The sequence below is a fragment of the Protomyctophum parallelum genome (assembly GCF_964188405.1).
Source record: "Protomyctophum parallelum genome assembly, chromosome: 2".
Lineage (NCBI taxonomy): Eukaryota > Metazoa > Chordata > Actinopteri > Myctophiformes > Myctophidae > Protomyctophum > Protomyctophum parallelum.
The window spans coordinates 13,849,600-13,872,675 of NC_139699.1; positions in this window are offsets into that span (position 1 = coordinate 13,849,600).

Sequence of the window (23,076 nt, forward strand, 5' to 3'; positions counted from 1 at the left end):
GAACTCTGTTGCATCACAACTGGTGGCCAACAGTCGTAACCAACACCGCCACGACCCACAGGAGAATACCATCGCACAGTGGTATCAGACCAACCACAATCAGCCAGCCCTCAAACCAAACCCTTCGACCTAGAAGAACGTGAAACTGCAATGGGAAAGTTGAAACCCGGAAAAGCAGCAGGGATTGATGACCTACTAGCAGAAATGATACAGCACCTGGGACCTAACGGAAAGACCTGGCTTGTGGGGATGCTGAACACATGCATAGCACAGAAAACCATCCCTTCTGTCTGGAAAAAGGCCAAAGTGGTTGCAATCCCTAAACCTGGCAAAGACCCATTATCCCCAAAGAGCTACCGACCCATTTCCCTCCTCTGCATCACCTACAAGCCTATCCCGTCACACCAAATTGGTCGACACAGCCCTAAATGACACCTGTGGCATCATCATAGGATGCATCAAGACAACACCTGACCCTGTCCCAACACCTGTTTACATTCGAGGGTCGCCGGTCCTCTCGAACGGAACAGTTTAACGTCATGCCCAGGACGAAAAGATATAGAGAACACCAACATGACAAATAACAGCAGGAAGGCATGGGCCACAATCCACCGTCTTGGCAAAGACCACACCACCCATAATTCACAACGGTCACAGCAAACTCTATTGCATCACAACTGGTGTAGTTATTGGATGGAGCCCGCACACCACCAAAAAAAAGAAAAACAACATACTATAGTATGCCCTCCGTGACCATGGACTTTAGCCTTTCGCTTTTCTGCAATTTAACCTTTTTTCAAATCCTCAACAATGATGAAGAATCGCGCACTATAGCGTGCCACTTAATGACCTTGACCAATATCAATGACCTTGAGCAGTATAAATTACCTTCAATAAGACTAGTAAATGACCTTGACCAGTATAAATGACCTTGACAAGTACAAATGACCTTGACCAGTATAAATGACCTTCACCAGTAGAAATGACCGTGACCAGTATATGACTGACCAGTATAAATTACCTTCATGAGACTAGTAATTGACCTTGACCAGTATAAATGACCTTTAGAAGACTAGTAAATGATCTTCACCAGTATAAATGACCTTTAGAAGACTAGTAAATGATCTTCACCAGTATAAATGACCTTGACCAGTATGCGGTCCGTGACCATGGACTATAGCCTTTTGCTTTTCCTTGATTTTCACCTTTAAAAAATCCTCAACAATGATGAAGAATCGCACACTATAGCGCGCCGCTCAATGACCTAAGACCATGGACCAATGAATGAAATACAACACATTGAGCAGGGCACTGCAGGGAGTTGAACCCCGTTCCGGTAAACCAGAAGTCCGACACCAGTGCCTTAGTTTTTGTGTTGTTGTTCATTTAAAGGTCCAGGTGTGCATACGCATGTGCCCCTGTGTGTGTAGGTGCATGTGTGCATGTGTGTGCACGCTTCAATGACCACTGTTGGACCCAATGGCGATCAAGGACCTCAGGGAGCCACCCATAATTCACAACGGTCACAGCGAACTCTGTTGCATCACAACTGGTGGCCAACAGTCGTAACCAACACCGCCACGACCCACAGGAGAATACCATCGCACAGTGGTATCAGACCAACCACAATCAGCCAGCCCTCAAACCAAACCCTTCGACCTAGAAGAACTCAAAACTGCAATGGGAAAGTTGAAACCCGGAAAAGCAGCAGGGATTGATGACATACTGGCAGAAATTATACAGCACCTGGAACCTAACGCAAAGACCTGGCTCGTGGGGATGCTGAACACATGCATGGCACAGAAAACCATCCCTTCTGTCTGGAGAAAAGCCAAAGTGGTTGCAATCCCCAAACCTGGCAAAGACCCATCATCCTCAAAGAGCTACCGACCCATTTCCCTCCTCTGCATCACCTACAAGAGAGGCTGCTACTCCAACGCCTCATACCACTCATAGACACCAAGCTGACTATAAGACCAAGCTGGTTTCCGTCCCGTCCTGTGCTGGACAGAGCTCAACCTCACCCAACACATTGAGGATGGGTTTGAGGGAAAACAAATAACTGGAGCAGCAACAGCAGGACGAAAAGATATAGAGAACACCAACATGACAAATAACAGCAGGAAGGCATGGGCCACAATCCACCGTCTTGGCAAAGACCACACCACCCATAATTCACAACGGTCACAGCAAACTCTATTGCATCACAACTGGTGTAGTTATTGGATGGAGCCCGCACACCACCAAAAAAAAGAAAAACAACATACTATAGTATGCCCTCCGTGACCATGGACTTTAGCCTTTCGCTTTTCTGCAATTTAACCTTTTTTCAAATCCTCAACAATGATGAAGAATCGCGCACTATAGCGTGCCACTTAATGACCTTGACCAATATCAATGACCTTGAGCAGTATAAATTACCTTCAATAAGACTAGTAAATGACCTTGACCAGTATAAATGACCTTGACAAGTACAAATGACCTTGACCAGTATAAATGACCTTCACCAGTAGAAATGACCGTGACCAGTATATGACTGACCAGTATAAATTACCTTCATGAGACTAGTAATTGACCTTGACCAGTATAAATGACCTTTAGAAGACTAGTAAATGATCTTCACCAGTATAAATGACCTTTAGAAGACTAGTAAATGATCTTCACCAGTATAAATGACCTTGACCAGTATGCGGTCCGTGACCATGGACTATAGCCTTTTGCTTTTCCTTGATTTTCACCTTTAAAAAATCCTCAACAATGATGAAGAATCGCACACTATAGCGCGCCGCTCAATGACCTAAGACCATGGACCAATGAATGAAATACAACACATTGAGCAGGGCACTGCAGGGAGTTGAACCCCGTTCCGGTAAACCAGAAGTCCGACACCAGTGCCTTAGTTTTTGTGTTGTTGTTCATTTAAAGGTCCAGGTGTGCATACGCATGTGCCCCTGTGTGTGTAGGTGCATGTGTGCATGTGTGTGCACGCTTCAATGACCACTGTTGGACCCAATGGCGATCAAGGACCTCAGGGAGCCACCCATAATTCACAACGGTCACAGCGAACTCTGTTGCATCACAACTGGTGGCCAACAGTCGTAACCAACACCGCCACGACCCACAGGAGAATACCATCGCACAGTGGTATCAGACCAACCACAATCAGCCAGCCCTCAAACCAAACCCTTCGACCTAGAAGAACTCAAAACTGCAATGGGAAAGTTGAAACCCGGAAAAGCAGCAGGGATTGATGACATACTGGCAGAAATTATACAGCACCTGGAACCTAACGCAAAGACCTGGCTCGTGGGGATGCTGAACACATGCATGGCACAGAAAACCATCCCTTCTGTCTGGAGAAAAGCCAAAGTGGTTGCAATCCCCAAACCTGGCAAAGACCCATCATCCTCAAAGAGCTACCGACCCATTTCCCTCCTCTGCATCACCTACAAGAGAGGCTGCTACTCCAACGCCTCATACCACTCATAGACACCAAGCTGACTATAAGACCAAGCTGGTTTCCGTCCCGTCCTGTGCTGGACAGAGCTCAACCTCACCCAACACATTGAGGATGGGTTTGAGGGAAAACAAATAACTGGAGCAGCAACTGGAGGGCGAAGCAAGCACGCAGGCAGCTTGTGCCTGCCTGCGTGCCTGCCTGCCTTCCTCATGTGGAAGCTGCATAGTTGAGTTTGTGTGTGTGTTTCTTTTTCTGTCTTTCTTTCTTAGGACGAAGATCAAGGTAGACGCCGTTGGAAGGCTCAACACAAGCCGATGCCCCTAGAGATCCATCCCAAAGCTTCCCTCAGGGAGTCCAGCAAGCCAGCTAGCCAGCAAGCCCGCCCAGTCAGCCAACGCAGCCAGCCAGCTCCGCCAGTCAGCCAGTGTAGAAAGTCAGGCTGCCAAGCCAGCGCACATCAGCCCTTGCAGTCAACCATTGTAGCCATACCAGCCTTGCTCAGTCAGCTCAGCCAGGCCTCTCTCGAGGCCTGGCTCTCTGTCTGCCTGGCCCGGTCTGCCCCGCCCTGCCTTGCAGCAACAGAACCAGCCTTGCTGGCAAGCCAGCCAGCTCAGAATACGAGCTCAGCAAGCCAGCGCAGCTGGCAAGCACGCAGTTAGTCTAAACCAGTTTCAGACTGGCAGGCCAAGGCAGACAGACAGGAAGACCGAGGCGCCTAGGCAGGCAGACAGGCCAGGAAGGCAACAAAGTGCAGGCAGGGGGACTGTCCGGCCTAAGGCTGCGCTGCAAGGGTTGGAGCCTGGCCAGCTCCTGCTGGTCTAGACTGAGTGGCTGTGGCTGCACAGTAAGGCTGCGGTAACCTAGTCTGGGCTTGCTGCTGCACTGGCTTGCTCAGCTCGCATTCTGAGCTGGCTGGCTTTCCAGAAAGGCTGGTTCTGTTGCTGCAAGGCAGGGCAGGGCAGACCGGGCCAGGCAGACAGAGAGCCAGGCCTCAAGAGAGGCCTGGCTGAGCTGACTGAGCAAGGCTGGTATGGCTGCAATGGCTGACTGCAAGGGCTGATATGCTCTGGCTTGGCAGCCTGACTTTCTACACTGGCTGACTGGCGGAGCTGACTGGCTGCGTTGGCTGACTGGGCAGGCTTGCTGGCTAGCTGGCTTGCTGTGCTCCCTGAGGGAAGCTTTGGGATGGATCTCTAGGGGCATCGGCTAGTGTTGAGCCTTCCTATGGCGTCTACCTTGATCTCCGTCCTAAGAAAGAAAGACAGAAAAAGAAAGACACACAAACCCAACTATGCAGCTTCCACCTGAGGAACCGAGACGCGAGAAAAGAACTGAGCGTCACTTGGGATGGTCACAAACTCTCCAACCATACCCACCCCATGTATCTTGGAGTTACACTGGACAGGACACTCTTCTTCAAAAAAACACCTGGAGAACACAAAAGCCACGGTCAACACCCACAATAACATCCTGTGAAAACTAGTGAACTCCCAAGTGGGGCGCAGACCCACAAACAATCCGTGCAACTGCCATGGCCCTGTCTTTCTCTACAGCAGAGTATTCCTGCTCAAGCTGGAGCCGATCACGTCACACCAAATTGGTCGACACAGCCCTAAATTACACCTGTCGCATCATCACGGGATGGGTCAAGAAAACACCTGTCCCGTCCGTGCCTTTATGCGCTAGCCGGCACCTCCCCCCGCACATCAGACGACTGTGTAACGCTCAAGATGAATGGAAAACACAGGAGATAGACAGTGAAGTCTGGAATGAAATGATAGAGAACACCTCACACACACAGTTTCCTTTCGTGGCTGTTTACATTCGAGGGTCGCCGGTCCTCTCAAACGGAACAGTTTAACGTCATGCCCAGGACGAAAAGATATAGAGAACACCATAATGACAAATGACAAATAACAGCAGGAAGGCATGGGCCACAATCCACCGTCTTGGCAAAGACCACACCACCCATAATTCACAACGGTCACAGCAAATTCTGTTGCATCACAACTAGTGTAGGTATTGGATGGAGCCCGCACACCACAGGTATAAGAAAGACGTGATCGGTGGTGGTGTTGGTTACAACTGTTGGCCACCAGTTGTGACCAAGACCGCCACCAACCCACAGGAGAATACCATCGCACAGTGGTATCAGACCAACCACAATCAGCCAGCCTTCAAACCAAACCCTTCGACCTAGAAGAACGTGAAACTGCAATGGGAAAGTTGAAACCCGGAAAAGCAGCAGGGATTGATGACCTACTAGCAGAAATGATACAGCACCTGGGACCTAACGGAAAGACCTGGCTTGTGGGGATGCTGAACACATGCATAGCACAGAAAACCATCCCTTCTGTCTGGAAAAAGGCCAAAGTGGTTGCAATCCCTAAACCTGGCAAAGACCCATTATCCCCAAAGAGCTACCGACCCATTTCCCTCCTCTGCATCACCTACAAGCCTATCCCGTCACACCAAATTGGTCGACACAGCCCTAAATGACACCTGTGGCATCATCATAGGATGCATCAAGACAACACCTGACCCTGTCCCAACACCTGTTTACATTCGAGGGTCGCCGGTCCTCTCGAACGGAACAGTTTAACGTCATGCCCAGGACGAAAAGATATAGAGAACACCAACATGACAAATAACAGCAGGAAGGCATGGGCCACAATCCACCGTCTTGGCAAAGACCACACCACCCATAATTCACAACGGTCACAGCAAACTCTATTGCATCACAACTGGTGTAGTTATTGGATGGAGCCCGCACACCACCAAAAAAAAGAAAAACAACATACTATAGTATGCCCTCCGTGACCATGGACTTTAGCCTTTCGCTTTTCTGCAATTTAACCTTTTTTCAAATCCTCAACAATGATGAAGAATCGCGCACTATAGCGTGCCACTTAATGACCTTGACCAATATCAATGACCTTGAGCAGTATAAATTACCTTCAATAAGACTAGTAAATGACCTTGACCAGTATAAATGACCTTGACAAGTACAAATGACCTTGACCAGTATAAATGACCTTCACCAGTAGAAATGACCGTGACCAGTATATGACTGTGACCAGTATAAATTACCTTCATGAGACTAGTAATTGACCTTGACCAGTATAAATGACCTTTAGAAGACTAGTAAATGATCTTCACCAGTATAAATGACCTTTAGAAGACTAGTAAATGATCTTCACCAGTATAAATGACCTTGACCAGTATGCGGTCCGTGACCATGGACTATAGCCTTTTGCTTTTCCTTGATTTTCACCTTTAAAAAATCCTCAACAATGATGAAGAATCGCACACTATAGCGCGCCGCTCAATGACCTGAGACCATGGACCAATGAATGAAATACAACACATTGAGCAGGGCACTGCAGGGAGTTGAACCCCGTTCCGGTAAACCAGAAGTCCGACACCAGTGCCTTAGTTTTTGTGTTGTTGTTCATTTAAAGGTCCAGGTGTGCATACGCATGTGCCCCTGTGTGTGTAGGTGCATGTGTGCATGTGTGTGCACGCTTCAATGACCACTGTTGGACCCAATGGCGATCAAGGACCTCAGGGAGCCACCCATAATTCACAACGGTCACAGCGAACTCTGTTGCATCACAACTGGTGGCCAACAGTCGTAACCAACACCGCCACGACCCACAGGAGAATACCATCGCACAGTGGTATCAGACCAACCACAATCAGCCAGCCCTCAAACCAAACCCTTCGACCTAGAAGAACTCAAAACTGCAATGGGAAAGTTGAAACCCGGAAAAGCAGCAGGGATTGATGACATACTGGCAGAAATTATACAGCACCTGGAACCTAACGCAAAGACCTGGCTCGTGGGGATGCTGAACACATGCATGGCACAGAAAACCATCCCTTCTGTCTGGAGAAAAGCCAAAGTGGTTGCAATCCCCAAACCTGGCAAAGACCCATCATCCTCAAAGAGCTACCGACCCATTTCCCTCCTCTGCATCACCTACAAGAGAGGCTGCTACTCCAACGCCTCATACCACTCATAGACACCAAGCTGACTAAAGACCAAGCTGGTTTCCGTCCCGTCCTGTGCTGGACAGAGCTCAACCTCACCCAACACATTGAGGATGGGTTTGAGGGAAAACAAATAACTGGAGCAGCAACTGGAGGGCGAAGCAAGCACGCAGGCAGCTTGTGCCTGCCTGCGTGCCTGCCTGCCTTCCTCATGTGGAAGCTGCATAGTTGAGTTTGTGTGTGTGTTTCTTTTTCTGTCTTTCTTTCTTAGGACGAAGATCAAGGTAGACGCCGTTGGAAGGCTCAACACAAGCCGATGCCCCTAGAGATCCATCCCAAAGCTTCCCTCAGGGAGTCCAGCAAGCCAGCTAGCCAGCAAGCCCGCCCAGTCAGCCAACGCAGCCAGCCAGCTCCGCCAGTCAGCCAGTGTAGAAAGTCAGGCTGCCAAGCCAGCGCACATCAGCCCTTGCAGTCAACCATTGTAGCCATACCAGCCTTGCTCAGTCAGCTCAGCCAGGCCTCTCTCGAGGCCTGGCTCTCTGTCTGCCTGGCCCGGTCTGCCCCGCCCTGCCTTGCAGCAACAGAACCAGCCTTGCTGGCAAGCCAGCCAGCTCAGAATACGAGCTCAGCAAGCCAGCGCAGCTGGCAAGCACGCAGTTAGTCTAAACCAGTTTCAGACTGGCAGGCCAAGGCAGACAGACAGGAAGACCGAGGCGCCTAGGCAGGCAGACAGGCCAGGAAGGCAACAAAGTGCAGGCAGGGGGACTGTCCGGCCTAAGGCTGCGCTGCAAGGGTTGGAGCCTGGCCAGCTCCTGCTGGTCTAGACTGAGTGGCTGTGGCTGCACAGTAAGGCTGCGGTAACCTAGTCTGGGCTTGCTGCTGCACTGGCTTGCTCAGCTCGCATTCTGAGCTGGCTGGCTTTCCAGAAAGGCTGGTTCTGTTGCTGCAAGGCAGGGCAGGGCAGACCGGGCCAGGCAGACAGAGAGCCAGGCCTCAAGAGAGGCCTGGCTGAGCTGACTGAGCAAGGCTGGTATGGCTGCAATGGCTGACTGCAAGGGCTGATATGCTCTGGCTTGGCAGCCTGACTTTCTACACTGGCTGACTGGCGGAGCTGACTGGCTGCGTTGGCTGACTGGGCAGGCTTGCTGGCTAGCTGGCTTGCTGTGCTCCCTGAGGGAAGCTTTGGGATGGATCTCTAGGGGCATCGGCTAGTGTTGAGCCTTCCTATGGCGTCTACCTTGATCTCCGTCCTAAGAAAGAAAGACAGAAAAAGAAAGACACACAAACCCAACTATGCAGCTTCCACCTGAGGAACCGAGACGCGAGAAAAGAACTGAGCGTCACTTGGGATGGTCACAAACTCTCCAACCATACCCACCCCATGTATCTTGGAGTTACACTGGACAGGACACTCTTCTTCAAAAAAACACCTGGAGAACACAAAAGCCACGGTCAACACCCACAATAACATCCTGTGAAAACTAGTGAACTCCCAAGTGGGGCGCAGACCCACAAACAATCCGTGCAACTGCCATGGCCCTGTCTTTCTCTACAGCAGAGTATTCCTGCTCAAGCTGGAGCCGATCACGTCACACCAAATTGGTCGACACAGCCCTAAATGACACCTGTCGCATCATCACGGGATGGGTCAAGAAAACACCTGTCCCGTCCGTGCCTTTATGCGCTAGCCGGCACCTCCCCCCGCACATCAGACGACTGTGTAACGCTCAAGATGAATGGAAAACACAGGAGATAGACAGTGAAGTCTGGAATGAAATGATAGAGAACACCTCACACACACAGTTTCCTTTCGTGGCTGTTTACATTCGAGGGTCGCCGGTCCTCTCAAACGGAACAGTTTAACGTCATGCCCAGGACGAAAAGATATAGAGAACACCATAATGACAAATGACAAATAACAGCAGGAAGGCATGGGCCACAATCCACCGTCTTGGCAAAGACCACACCACCCATAATTCACAACGGTCACAGCAAATTCTGTTGCATCACAACTAGTGTAGGTATTGGATGGAGCCCGCACACCACAGGTATAAGAAAGACGTGATCGGTGGCGGTGTTGGTTACAACTGTTGGCCACCAGTTGTGACCAAGACCGCCACCAACCCACAGGAGAATACCATCGCACAGTGGTATCAGACCAACCACAATCAGCCAGCCTTCAAACCAAACCCTTCGACCTAGAAGAACGTGAAACTGCAATGGGAAAGTTGAAACCCGGAAAAGCAGCAGGGATTGATGACCTACTAGCAGAAATGATACAGCACCTGGGACCTAACGGAAAGACCTGGCTTGTGGGGATGCTGAACACATGCATAGCACAGAAAACCATCCCTTCTGTCTGGAAAAAGGCCAAAGTGGTTGCAATCCCTAAACCTGGCAAAGACCCATTATCCCCAAAGAGCTACCGACCCATTTCCCTCCTCTGCATCACCTACAAGCCTATCCCGTCACACCAAATTGGTCGACACAGCCCTAAATGACACCTGTGGCATCATCATAGGATGCATCAAGACAACACCTGACCCTGTCCCAACACCTGTTTACATTCGAGGGTCGCCGGTCCTCTCGAACGGAACAGTTTAACGTCATGCCCAGGACGAAAAGATATAGAGAACACCAACATGACAAATAACAGCAGGAAGGCATGGGCCACAATCCACCGTCTTGGCAAAGACCACACCACCCATAATTCACAACGGTCACAGCAAACTCTATTGCATCACAACTGGTGTAGTTATTGGATGGAGCCCGCACACCACCAAAAAAAAGAAAAACAACATACTATAGTATGCCCTCCGTGACCATGGACTTTAGCCTTTCGCTTTTCTGCAATTTAACCTTTTTTCAAATCCTCAACAATGATGAAGAATCGCGCACTATAGCGTGCCACTTAATGACCTTGACCAATATCAATGACCTTGAGCAGTATAAATTACCTTCAATAAGACTAGTAAATGACCTTGACCAGTATAAATGACCTTGACAAGTACAAATGACCTTGACCAGTATAAATGACCTTCACCAGTAGAAATGACCGTGACCAGTATATGACTGTGACCAGTATAAATTACCTTCATGAGACTAGTAATTGACCTTGACCAGTATAAATGACCTTTAGAAGACTAGTAAATGATCTTCACCAGTATAAATGACCTTTAGAAGACTAGTAAATGATCTTCACCAGTATAAATGACCTTGACCAGTATGCGGTCCGTGACCATGGACTATAGCCTTTTGCTTTTCCTTGATTTTCACCTTTAAAAAATCCTCAACAATGATGAAGAATCGCACACTATAGCGCGCCGGTCAATGACCTGAGACCATGGACCAATGAATGAAATACAACACATTGAGCAGGGCACTGCAGGGAGTTGAACCCCGTTCCGGTAAACCAGAAGTCCGACACCAGTGCCTTAGTTTTTGTGTTGTTGTTCATTTAAAGGTCCAGGTGTGCATACGCATGTGCCCCTGTGTGTGTAGGTGCATGTGTGCATGTGTGTGCACGCTTCAATGACCACTGTTGGACCCAATGGCGATCAAGGACCTCAGGGAGCCACCCATAATTCACAACGGTCACAGCGAACTCTGTTGCATCACAACTGGTGGCCAACAGTCGTAACCAACACCGCCACGACCCACAGGAGAATACCATCGCACAGTGGTATCAGACCAACCACAATCAGCCAGCCCTCAAACCAAACCCTTCGACCTAGAAGAACTCAAAACTGCAATGGGAAAGTTGAAACCCGGAAAAGCAGCAGGGATTGATGACATACTGGCAGAAATTATACAGCACCTGGAACCTAACGCAAAGACCTGGCTCGTGGGGATGCTGAACACATGCATGGCACAGAAAACCATCCCTTCTGTCTGGAGAAAAGCCAAAGTGGTTGCAATCCCCAAACCTGGCAAAGACCCATCATCCTCAAAGAGCTACCGACCCATTTCCCTCCTCTGCATCACCTACAAGAGAGGCTGCTACTCCAACGCCTCATACCACTCATAGACACCAAGCTGACTAAAGACCAAGCTGGTTTCCGTCCCGTCCTGTGCTGGACAGAGCTCAACCTCACCCAACACATTGAGGATGGGTTTGAGGGAAAACAAATAACTGGAGCAGCAACTGGAGGGCGAAGCAAGCACGCAGGCAGCTTGTGCCTGCCTGCGTGCCTGCCTGCCTTCCTCATGTGGAAGCTGCATAGTTGAGTTTGTGTGTGTGTTTCTTTTTCTGTCTTTCTTTCTTAGGACGAAGATCAAGGTAGACGCCGTTGGAAGGCTCAACACAAGCCGATGCCCCTAGAGATCCATCCCAAAGCTTCCCTCAGGGAGTCCAGCAAGCCAGCTAGCCAGCAAGCCCGCCCAGTCAGCCAACGCAGCCAGCCAGCTCCGCCAGTCAGCCAGTGTAGAAAGTCAGGCTGCCAAGCCAGCACACATCAGCCCTTGCAGTCAACCATTGTAGCCATACCAGCCTTGCTCAGTCAGCTCAGCCAGGCCTCTCTCGAGGCCTGGCTCTCTGTCTGCCTGGCCCGGTCTGCCCCGCCCTGCCTTGCAGCAACAGAACCAGCCTTGCTGGCAAGCCAGCCAGCTCAGAATACGAGCTCAGCAAGCCAGCGCAGCTGGCAAGCACGCAGTTAGTCTAAACCAGTTTCAGACTGGCAGGCCAAGGCAGACAGACAGGAAGACCGAGGCGCCTAGGCAGGCAGACAGGCCAGGAAGGCAACAAAGTGCAGGCAGGGGGACTGTCCGGCCTAAGGCTGCGCTGCAAGGGTTGGAGCCTGGCCAGCTCCTGCTGGTCTAGACTGAGTGGCTGTGGCTGCACAGTAAGGCTGCGGTAACCTAGTCTGGGCTTGCTGCTGCACTGGCTTGCTCAGCTCGCATTCTGAGCTGGCTGGCTTTCCAGAAAGGCTGGTTCTGTTGCTGCAAGGCAGGGCAGGGCAGACCGGGCCAGGCAGACAGAGAGCCAGGCCTCAAGAGAGGCCTGGCTGAGCTGACTGAGCAAGGCTGGTATGGCTGCAATGGCTGACTGCAAGGGCTGATATGCTCTGGCTTGGCAGTCTGACTTTCTACACTGGCTGACTGGCGGAGCTGACTGGCTGCGTTGGCTGACTGGGCAGGCTTGCTGGCTAGCTGGCTTGCTGTGCTCCCTGAGGGAAGCTTTGGGATGGATCTCTAGGGGCATCGGCTAGTGTTGAGCCTTCCTATGGCGTCTACCTTGATCTCCGTCCTAAGAAAGAAAGACAGAAAAAGAAAGACACACAAACCCAACTATGCAGCTTCCACCTGAGGAACCGAGACGCGAGAAAAGAACTGAGCGTCACTTGGGATGGTCACAAACTCTCCAACCATACCCACCCCATGTATCTTGGAGTTACACTGGACAGGACACTCTTCTTCAAAAAAACACCTGGAGAACACAAAAGCCACGGTCAACACCCACAATAACATCCTGTGAAAACTAGTGAACTCCCAAGTGGGGCGCAGACCCACAAACAATCCGTGCAACTGCCATGGCCCTGTCTTTCTCTACAGCAGAGTATGCCTGCTCAAGCTGGAGCCGATCACGTCACACCAAATTGGTCGACACAGCCCTAAATGACACCTGTCGCATCATCACGGGATGGGTCAAGACAACACCTGTCCCGTCCGTGCCTTTATGCGCTAGCCGGCACCTCCCCCCGCACATCAGACGACTGTGTAACGCTCAAGATGAATGGAAAACACAGGAGATAGACAGTGAAGTCTGGAATGAAATGATAGAGAACACCTCACACACACAGTTTCCTTTCGTGGCCGTTTACATTCGAGGGTCGCCGGTCCTCTCGAACGGAACAGTTTAACGTCATGCCCAGGACGAAAAGATATAGAGAACACCATAATGACAAATAACAGCAGGAAGGCATGGGCCACAATCCACCGTCTTGGCAAAGACCACACCACCCATAATTCACAACGGTCACAGCAAACTCTGTTGCATCACAACTGGTGTAGGTATTGGATGGAGCCCGCACACCACAGGTATAAGAAAGACGTGATGCAGAGGAGGGAAATGGGTCGGTAGCTCTTCGGGGATAATGGGTCTTTGCCAGGTTTAGGGATTGCAACTACTCCAGCCTTTTTCCAAACAGAAGGGATGGTTTTCTGTGCTATGCATGTGTTCAGCATCCCCACAAGCCAGGTCCTTGCGATAGGTCCCAGGTGCTGTATCATTTCTGCAAGTATGCCATCAATCCCTGCTGCTTTTCCGGGTTTCAACTTTCCCATTGCAGTTTCACGTTCTTCTAAGTCGAAGGGTTTGGTTTGAGGGCTGGCTGATTGTGGTTGGTCTGATACCACTGTGCGATGGTATTCTATGTGGGTCGGTGGCGGTGTTGGTTACAACTGTTGGCCACCAGTTGTGACCAAGACCGCCACCGACCCACAGGAGAATACCATCGCAGTGGTATCAGACCAACCACAATCAGCCAGCCCTCAAACCAAACCCTTCGACCTAGAAGAATTTGAAACTGCAATGTGAAAGTTGAAACCCGGAAAAGCAGCAGGGATTGATGACCTACTGGCAGAAATGTTACAGCACCTGGGACCCAACGCAAAGACCTGGCTTGTGGGGATGCTGAACACATGCATAGCACAGAAAACCATCCCTTCTGTCTGGGAAAAGGCCAAAGTGGTTGCAATCCCTAAACCTGGCAAAGACCCATTATCCACAAAGAGCTACCGACCCATTTCCCTCTGCATCACCTACAAGGCTATATGAGAAGCTGCTACTCCAACGCCTTGTTGCCACTCATAGATACCAAGCTGACTAAAGACCAAGCTGGTTTCCGTCCCAGCCGCTCCTGTGCTGGACAGAGCTCAACCTCACCCAACACATTGAGGATGGGTTTGAGGGGAAACAAATAACTGGAGCAGCATTCAGAGATCTCTCTGCTGCCTACGACACTGTCCAACACCGCACAATGGTCAGGAAAAGCCTCCTCAACAACAGGCGCTTCTATGTCCAGTTAAATGACCAGAGGAGTAAATGAAAGCCCAAAAGAACGGCCTCCAACAAGGTAGCGTGCTCGCCCCCCTCCTTTTCAATATCTACACAAACGACCAGCCACTACCCAATGCCTAATGCCAGCGTTTCATCTACGCCGACAACCTCTGCATTACGACCCAACAAGCAGACTTCCAGAAGATTGAGTCTGTCCTTGAAAGTGCCCTCCAAGAAATGTCAAGCTACTACAATACAACCACCTGAAACCCAACCTATAGAGAACACCTCACACACACATAATTTCCTTTCGTGGCCGTTTACATTCGAGGGTCGCTGGTCCTCTCGAACGGAACAGTTTAACGTCATGCCCAGGACGAAAAGATATAGAGAACACCAACATGTCAAATAACAGCAGGAAGGCATGGGCCACAATCCACCGTCTTGGCAAAAACCACACCACCCATAATTCACAACGGTCACAGCAAACTCTGTTGCATCACAACTGGTGTAGGTATTGGATGGAGCCCACACACCACAGGTATAAGAAAGACGTTCTTTGTTGAAATACTGACAGCGTTTCGATCCATTTGATCTTCATCAGGTCATGTGTACACAAAACATACACTTTTATACTAAGGGAGTGCCCCCATTAAACAATCAAAATACCACATTTTGGTGCCCCTCCCATCACTGCAGGTGTGACACGTCAACCCTGAGTGAGTAGGTGGGGACCCAGACATATTGATGTAAATATAGTCTGTTCAGAAATTGTAGTGCCTCTCATAGAGCTTGTAGGTGATGCAGAGGAGGGAAATGGGTCGGTAGCTCTTCGGGGATAATGGGTCTTTGCCAGGTTTAGGGATTGCAACTACTCCAGGCTTTTTCCAAACAGAAGGGATGGTTTTCTGTGCTATGCATGTGTTCAGCATCCCCACAAGCCAGGTCCTTGCGATAGGTCCCAGGTGCTGTATCATTTCTGCCAGTATGCCATCAATCCCTGCTGCTTTTCCGGGTTTCAACTTTCCCATTGCAGTTTCACGTTCTTCTAAGTCGAAGGGTTTGGTTTGAGGGCTGGCTGATTGTGGTTGGTCTGATACCACTGTGCGATGGTATTCTATGTGGGTCGGTGGCGGTGTTGGTTACAACTGTTGGCCACCAGTTGTGACCAAGACCGCCACCGACCCACAGGAGAATACCATCGCACAGTGGTATCAGACCAACCACAATCAGCCAGCCCTCAAACCAAACCCTTCGACCTAGAAGAACTTGAAACTGCAATGGGAAAGTTGAAACCCGGAAAAGCAGCAGGGATTGATGACCTACTGGCAGAAATGTTACAGCACCTGGGACCCAACGCAAAGACCTGGCTTGTGGGGATGCTGAACACATGCATAGCACAGAAAACCATCCCTTCTGTCTGGGAAAAGGCCAAAGTGGTTGCAATCCCTAAACCTGGCAAAGACCCATTATCCACAAAGAGCTACCGACCCATTTCCCTCTGCATCACCTACAAGGCTATATGAGAAGCTGCTACTCCAACGCCTTGTTGCCACTCATAGATACCAAGCTGACTAAAGACCAAGCTGGTTTCCGTCCCAGCCGCTCCTGTGCTGGACAGAGCTCAACCTCACCCAACACATTGAGGATGGGTTTGAGGGGAAACAAATAACTGGAGCAGCATTCAGAGATCTCTCTGCTGCCTACGACACTGTCCAACACCGCACAATGGTCAGGAAAAGCCTCCTCAACAACAGGCGCTTCTATGTCCAGTTAAATGACCAGAGGAGTAAATGAAAGCCCAAAAGAACGGCCTCCAACAAGGTAGCGTGCTCGCCCCCCTCCTTTTCAATATCTACACAAACGACCAGCCACTACCCAATGCCTAATGCCAGCGTTTCATCTACGCCGACAACCTCTGCATTACGACCCAACAAGCAGACTTCCAGAAGATTGAGTCTGTCCTTGAAAGTGCCCTCCAAGAAATGTCAAGCTACTACAATACAACCACCTGAAACCCAACCTATAGAGAACACCTCACACACACATAATTTCCTTTCGTGGCCGTTTACATTCGAGGGTCGCTGGTCCTCTCGAACGGAACAGTTTAACGTCATGCCCAGGACGAAAAGATATAGAGAACACCAACATGTCAAATAACAGCAGGAAGGCATGGGCCACAATCCACCGTCTTGGCAAAAACCACACCACCCATAATTCACAACGGTCACAGCAAACTCTGTTGCATCACAACTGGTGTAGGTATTGGATGGAGCCCACACACCACAGGTATAAGAAAGACGTTCTTTGTTGAAATACTGACAGCGTTTCGATCCATTTGATCTTCATCAGGTCATGTGTACACAAAACATACACTTTTATACTAAGGGAGTGCCCCCATTAAACAATCAAAATACCACATTTTGGTGCCCCTCCCATCACTGCAGGTGTGACACGTCAACCCTGAGTGAGTAGGTGGGGACCCAGACATATTGATGTAAATATAGTCTGTTCAGAAATTGTAGTGCCTCTCATAGAGCTTGTAGGTGATGCAGAGGAGGGAAATGGGTCGGTAGCTCTTCGGGGATAATGGGTCTTTGCCAGGTTTAGGGATTGCAACTACTCCAGGCTTTTTCCAAACAGAAGGGATGGTTTTCTGTGCTATGCATGTGTTCAGCATCCCCACAAGCCAGGTCCTTGCGATAGGTCCCAGGTGCTGTATCATTTCTGCCAGTATGCCATCAATCCCTGCTGCTTTTCCGGGTTTCAACTTTCCCATTGCAGTTTCACGTTCTTCTAAGTCGAAGGGTTTGGTTTGAGGGCTGGCTGATTGTGGTTGGTCTGATACCACTGTGCGATGGTATTCTATGTGGGTCGGTGGCGGTGTTGGTTACAACTGTTGGCCACCAGTTGTGACCAAGACCGCCACCGACCCACAGGAGAATACCATCGCACAGTGGTATCAGACCAACCACAATCAGCCAGCCCTCAAACCAAACCCTTCGACCTAGAAGAACTTGAAACTGCAATGGGAAAGTTGAAACCCGGAAAAGCAGCAGGGATTGATGACCTACTGGCAGAAATGTTACAGCACCTGGGACCCAACGCAAAGACCTGGCTTGTGGGGATGCTGAACACATGCATAGCACAGAAAACCATCCCTTCTGTCTGGGAAAAGGCCAAAGTGGTTGCAATCCCTAAACCTGGCAAAGACCCATTATCCACAAAGAGCTACCGACCCATTTCCCTCTGCATCACCTACAAGGCTATATGAGAAGCTGCTACTCCAACGCCTTGTTGCCACTCATAGATACCAAGCTGACTAAAGACCAAGCTGGTTTCCGTCCCAGCCGCTCCTGTGCTGGACAGAGCTCAACCTCACCCAACACATTGAGGATGGGTTTGAGGGGAAACAAATAACTGGAGCAGCATTCAGAGATCTCTCTGCTGCCTACGACACTGTCCAACACCGCACAATGGTCAGGAAAAGCCTCCTCAACAACAGGCGCTTCTATGTCCAGTTAAATGACCAGAGGAGTAAATGGAAAGCCCAAAAGAACGGCCTCCAACAAGGTAGCGTGCTCGCCCCCCTCCTTTTCAATATCTACACAAACGACCAGCCACTACCCAATGCCTAATGCCAGCGTTTCATCTACGCCGACAACCTCTGCATTACGACCCAACAAGCAGACTTCCAGAAGATTGAGTCTGTCCTTGAAAGTGCCCTCCAAGAAATGTCAAGCTACTACAATACAACCACCTGAAACCCAACCTATAGAGAACACCTCACACACACATAATTTCCTTTCGTGGCCGTTTACATTCGAGGGTCGCTGGTCCTCTCGAACGGAACAGTTTAACGTCATGCCCAGGACGAAAAGATATAGAGAACACCAACATGTCAAATAACAGCAGGAAGGCATGGGCCACAATCCACCGTCTTGGCAAAAACCACACCACCCATAATTCACAACGGTCACAGCAAACTCTGTTGCATCACAACTGGTGTAGGTATTGGATGGAGCCCGCACACCACAGGTATAAGAAAGACGTTCTTTGTTGAAATACTGACAGCGTTTCGATCCATTTGATCTTCATCAGGTCATGTGTACACAAAACATACACTTTTATACTAAGGGAGTGCCCCCATTAAACAATCAAAATACCACATTTTGGTGCCCCTCCCATCACTGCAGGTGTGACACGTCAACCCTGAGTGAGTAGGTGGGGACCCAGACATATTGATGTAAATATAGTCTGTTCAGAAATTGTAGTGCCTCTCATAGAGCTTGTAGGTGATGCAGAGGAGGGAAATGGGTCGGTAGCTCTTCGGGGATAATGGGTCTTTGCCAGGTTTAGGGATTGCAACTACTCCAGCCTTTTTCCAAACAGAAGGGATGGTTTTCTGTGCTATGCATGTGTTCAGCATCCCCACAAGCCAGGTCCTTGCGATAGGTCCCAGGTGCTGTATAATTTCTGCCAGTATGCCATCAATCCCTGCTGCTTTTCCGGGTTTCAACTTTCCCATTGCAGTTTCACGTTCTTCTAAGTCGAAGGGTTTGGTTTGAGGGCTGGCTGATTGTGGTTGGTCTGATACCACTGTGCGATGGTATTCTATGTGGGTCGGTGGCGGTGTTGGTTACAACTGTTGGCCACCAGTTGTGACCAAGACCGCCACCGACCCACAGGAGAATACCATCGCACAGTGGTATCAGACCAACCACAATCAGCCAGCCCTCAAACCAAACCCTTCGACCTAGAATAACTTGAAACTGCAATGGGAAAGTTGAAACCCGGAAAAGCAGCAGGGATTGATGACCTACTGGCAGAAATGTTACAGCACCTGGGACCCAACGCAAAGACCTGGCTTGTGGGGATGCTGAACACATGCATAGCACAGAAAACCATCCCTTCTGTCTGGGAAAAGGCCAACGTGGTTGCAATCCCTAAACCTGGCATAGACCCATTATCCACAAAGAGCTACCGACCCATTTCCCTCTGCATCACCTACAAGGCTATATGAGAAGCTGCTACTCCAACGCCTTGTTGCCACTCATAGATACCAAGCTGACTAAAGACCAAGCTGGTTTCCGTCCCAGACGCTCCTGTGCTGGACAGAGCTCAACCTCACCCAACACATTGAGGATGGGTTTGAGGGGAAACAAATAACTGGAGCAGCATTCAGAGATCTCTCTGCTGCCTACGACACTGTCCAACACCGCACAATGGTCAGGAAAAGCCTCCTCAACAACAGGCGCTTCTATGTTCAGTTAAATGACCAGAGGAGTAAATGGAAAGCCGAAAAGAACGGCCTCCCACAAGGTAGCGCGCTCGCCCCCCTCCTTTTCAATATCTAAACAAACGACCAGCCACTTGAAACCCAACCCATCAAAAACCCAACTATGCAGCTTCCACCTGAGGAACCGAGACGCAAAAAAAGAACTGAGCATCACAAACTCTCAAACCATACCCACCCCATGTAACTTGGAGTTACACTGGACAGTTTAACGTCATGCCCAGGACGAAAAGTTATAGAGAACACCAACATGACAAACCCTACACTTAAACCCTCTATATTTAATAAAAAACAATTCTGGACAGGAATCCTGTATTGCAGGGGTGCCCAAAAGGTACATCGTGATCTACCAGTAATCACAAAGGCTGTGCAGGTAGACCATATGGCATGCCCCTGTATATAATCTATCACTTGAATTAAGGTGACTTGACACCAGCTCAAATGTTGCACACAAACATCAGTAGCAAAAGTACAAAGTTATTGTGACAGTAATAATTGCTATAGTGTGTGTTCAGTAACAGGAATATTCCTGTCTCTCCAGCTCTTTAATAAATAGAAAAGGGTTTAATCAGGAGTTGTAGTAGCCACAGGATAATCTAAGCGGTGGATATTGCTCTTTTCTTCATGTCTTTATGTATGTAAATTGTCTTGTTGTTTGTGTTATGTCAAATGCGTGTATATGTGTTCTGCATATACTTGGCTGCTGTGTTGCAAGTTACTGAACACACACTATAGCAATGATTACTGTCACACTATAGAGCTATTTAACACTGTTACTGAACACACACTATAGCAATGATTACTGTCACAATATAGAGCTATTTAACACTGTTACTGAACACACACACTATAGCAATGATTACTGTCACAATATAGAGCTATTTAACACTGTTACTGAACACACACACTATAGCAATGATTACTGTCACAATATAGAGCTATTTAACACTGTTACTGAACACACACACTATAGCAATGATTACTGTCACAATATAGAGCTATTTAACACTGTTACTGAACACACACTATAGCAATGATTACTGTCACACTATAGAGCTATTTAACACTGTTACTGAACACACACTATAGCAATGATTACTGTCACAATACAGAGCAATTTAATTTAGGTAAGCAAATTGACCCCAATAGTAGATCTTTACACTCTCAATAGTTCAATTGTTGTTAAGCATCTGCTTAATTTCCAAAAAAACTACACAATTAGAGAATGTAGAAGATTGCTACTTTTGATCCTTTGATTATATAATGCTGATTGTAGCATAGTGGTTAGTGACTGAGCTTTGTTAACATGAGTGCCCGGGATCGTTTCCCACCAATTTCAAAGAATGTTTGTTGCTTCGTGCCAATTTTCACAGAACGTTTGTCCTTTTACCTACCAAACAATACTATTTTCACCTCTAGTCGATTATTTATTCAGCGTTTGAGCCACGGACCACCATTTGAGGCCATCTAGTCTCTCAGACCCATTTGAGCCACTGACCACCATTGTGAGAGTCTATTAATGTGAAATGGTGGTCCGTGGCTCAAACATGTTATCACTTTTGAAGTTACTTGTTGTGTTTAGATATGTAAATACTACTCTTTAAAGCCGTGTTTCGGTAGTCGAGTGGGTACTGTCGACGGTTAGTAAACATTGAGGCCGGGCATAGTTGTTTATAAACCTTCGACACTAACCATTCGGCTACTGAAACACTGTTTTACAGTTTCGTACAAACATCATATATAAACATCATAACAAGTAACTTCAAGTGATAGACGTTTGAACACACAAACAACAACAGCGTTAAGTATTAAATAACATTTAATCACTTACTTGCTCCGAAGACGGACCCGCGATGGTGACGTGGCACGTTCCAAACAAACACTGACCAAACCTACCTCCACGCGTCTCTTCCGTATTTGAGGGCGGCGGCACTTCCTTCCGGTGTGAGGCCACGCCCGCGAGATTTAACCGCGAATCTATTGTAGTCCTCTTACGTTACATCCGGGTCCCTTGGTCCCATCCGCTTCTAATGCAAAATAGCTACATATGAACGCGTGAATCTTTTTTTTTTTTTTTTACAATAACGTTATTTGTCAGAAAGGAAGCCATTGAGGGTTAAAATGGGTCTTAATGCTTCCAACTCATATAACTGTCACCAACAACACTTTTAATGATATTACATGAAGCAGACAGCCCTGTGATGAAACCTTTAGCATTACACTGTGGTTAATAGGTTTTTATTCACAATGGAATGTTATTGTACTCTTAATATATCATGGTGTAGCACAGCACAGTAGATTCATATTTCAATCGATCTGGGATGTTAAAATTGTGCAAAACTCTGTTCAATGAATGGCCTCTTCTGCTACATTAAACATTACTAAACATTAAACGTTACTTATACCTGTTATTGAGACTCCTATAGAGCATGTTGACATGGATAGCTTGGTTAGTAGTATCTCTGTTAGTTAATGCAGTTTGATTGATTAAATTAATAGCCTATTTTATTAGACAAAAATGTAGAACAGTAGTGTCATAGAGTGGAAAATGCCATTTGGTTTAATGTCACAGAATGCAGTGCCACGTAGAGCAGCATGATAAATGGTTAACTTTATAGTGTGTTCAAAAATGGCAGATCTGCAAGTTCAGTGTCTTGAATGAGATGTGCTGTGAGTTTGCATATCTGCTATTGTCCAGCATAGGACCGTTGCATAAGTGAAGTATAAACAAGGCTTTAGGATTTATAAGTCGTTTTTAGAATATAATAGAATATTCACTCCAGTGAATAGCATTTATCCATTTAGATAACTTTTTGATGTTATTTAATTACTTATTTTTACACAGAAACATAATGTGTGTCTTTATAATAACTGTAATGTAATAATAATACTAATAATGTAATGTAATAATTATTAATTAAATAACCTTATTTTATTCTGAAGGCAACCGGATGTCTTAAATTAGCTAGCTCTCAGACAGGAAGTTCTAAATTAGCTCAAAAGACGGAGCCCCTTTTCCTAGGACCCCAAAATGATGCCCCTGAACTTGAGTAGACTCAAAAGCTCCAGGCAAAAGATGATTGCAGATCAAAACAATGTAAATGAAGCTAAGACAGAAAAGATTACTCTAAGCAGCCCTGGCTGTATACGGGTTACCTATGTTCCAACATAAGACTGACCGAATTTAGGAAATAACTGAAATATACAAATTACATTTAATAATCTTACACTAAAAAAAAAAGAGTAGTCACGAAGGGACACGTCATGTAGCCTAGATTGAATTGTTATTTTATATTTAATAAACGATTATGCAAAAATGTATTGCTATTA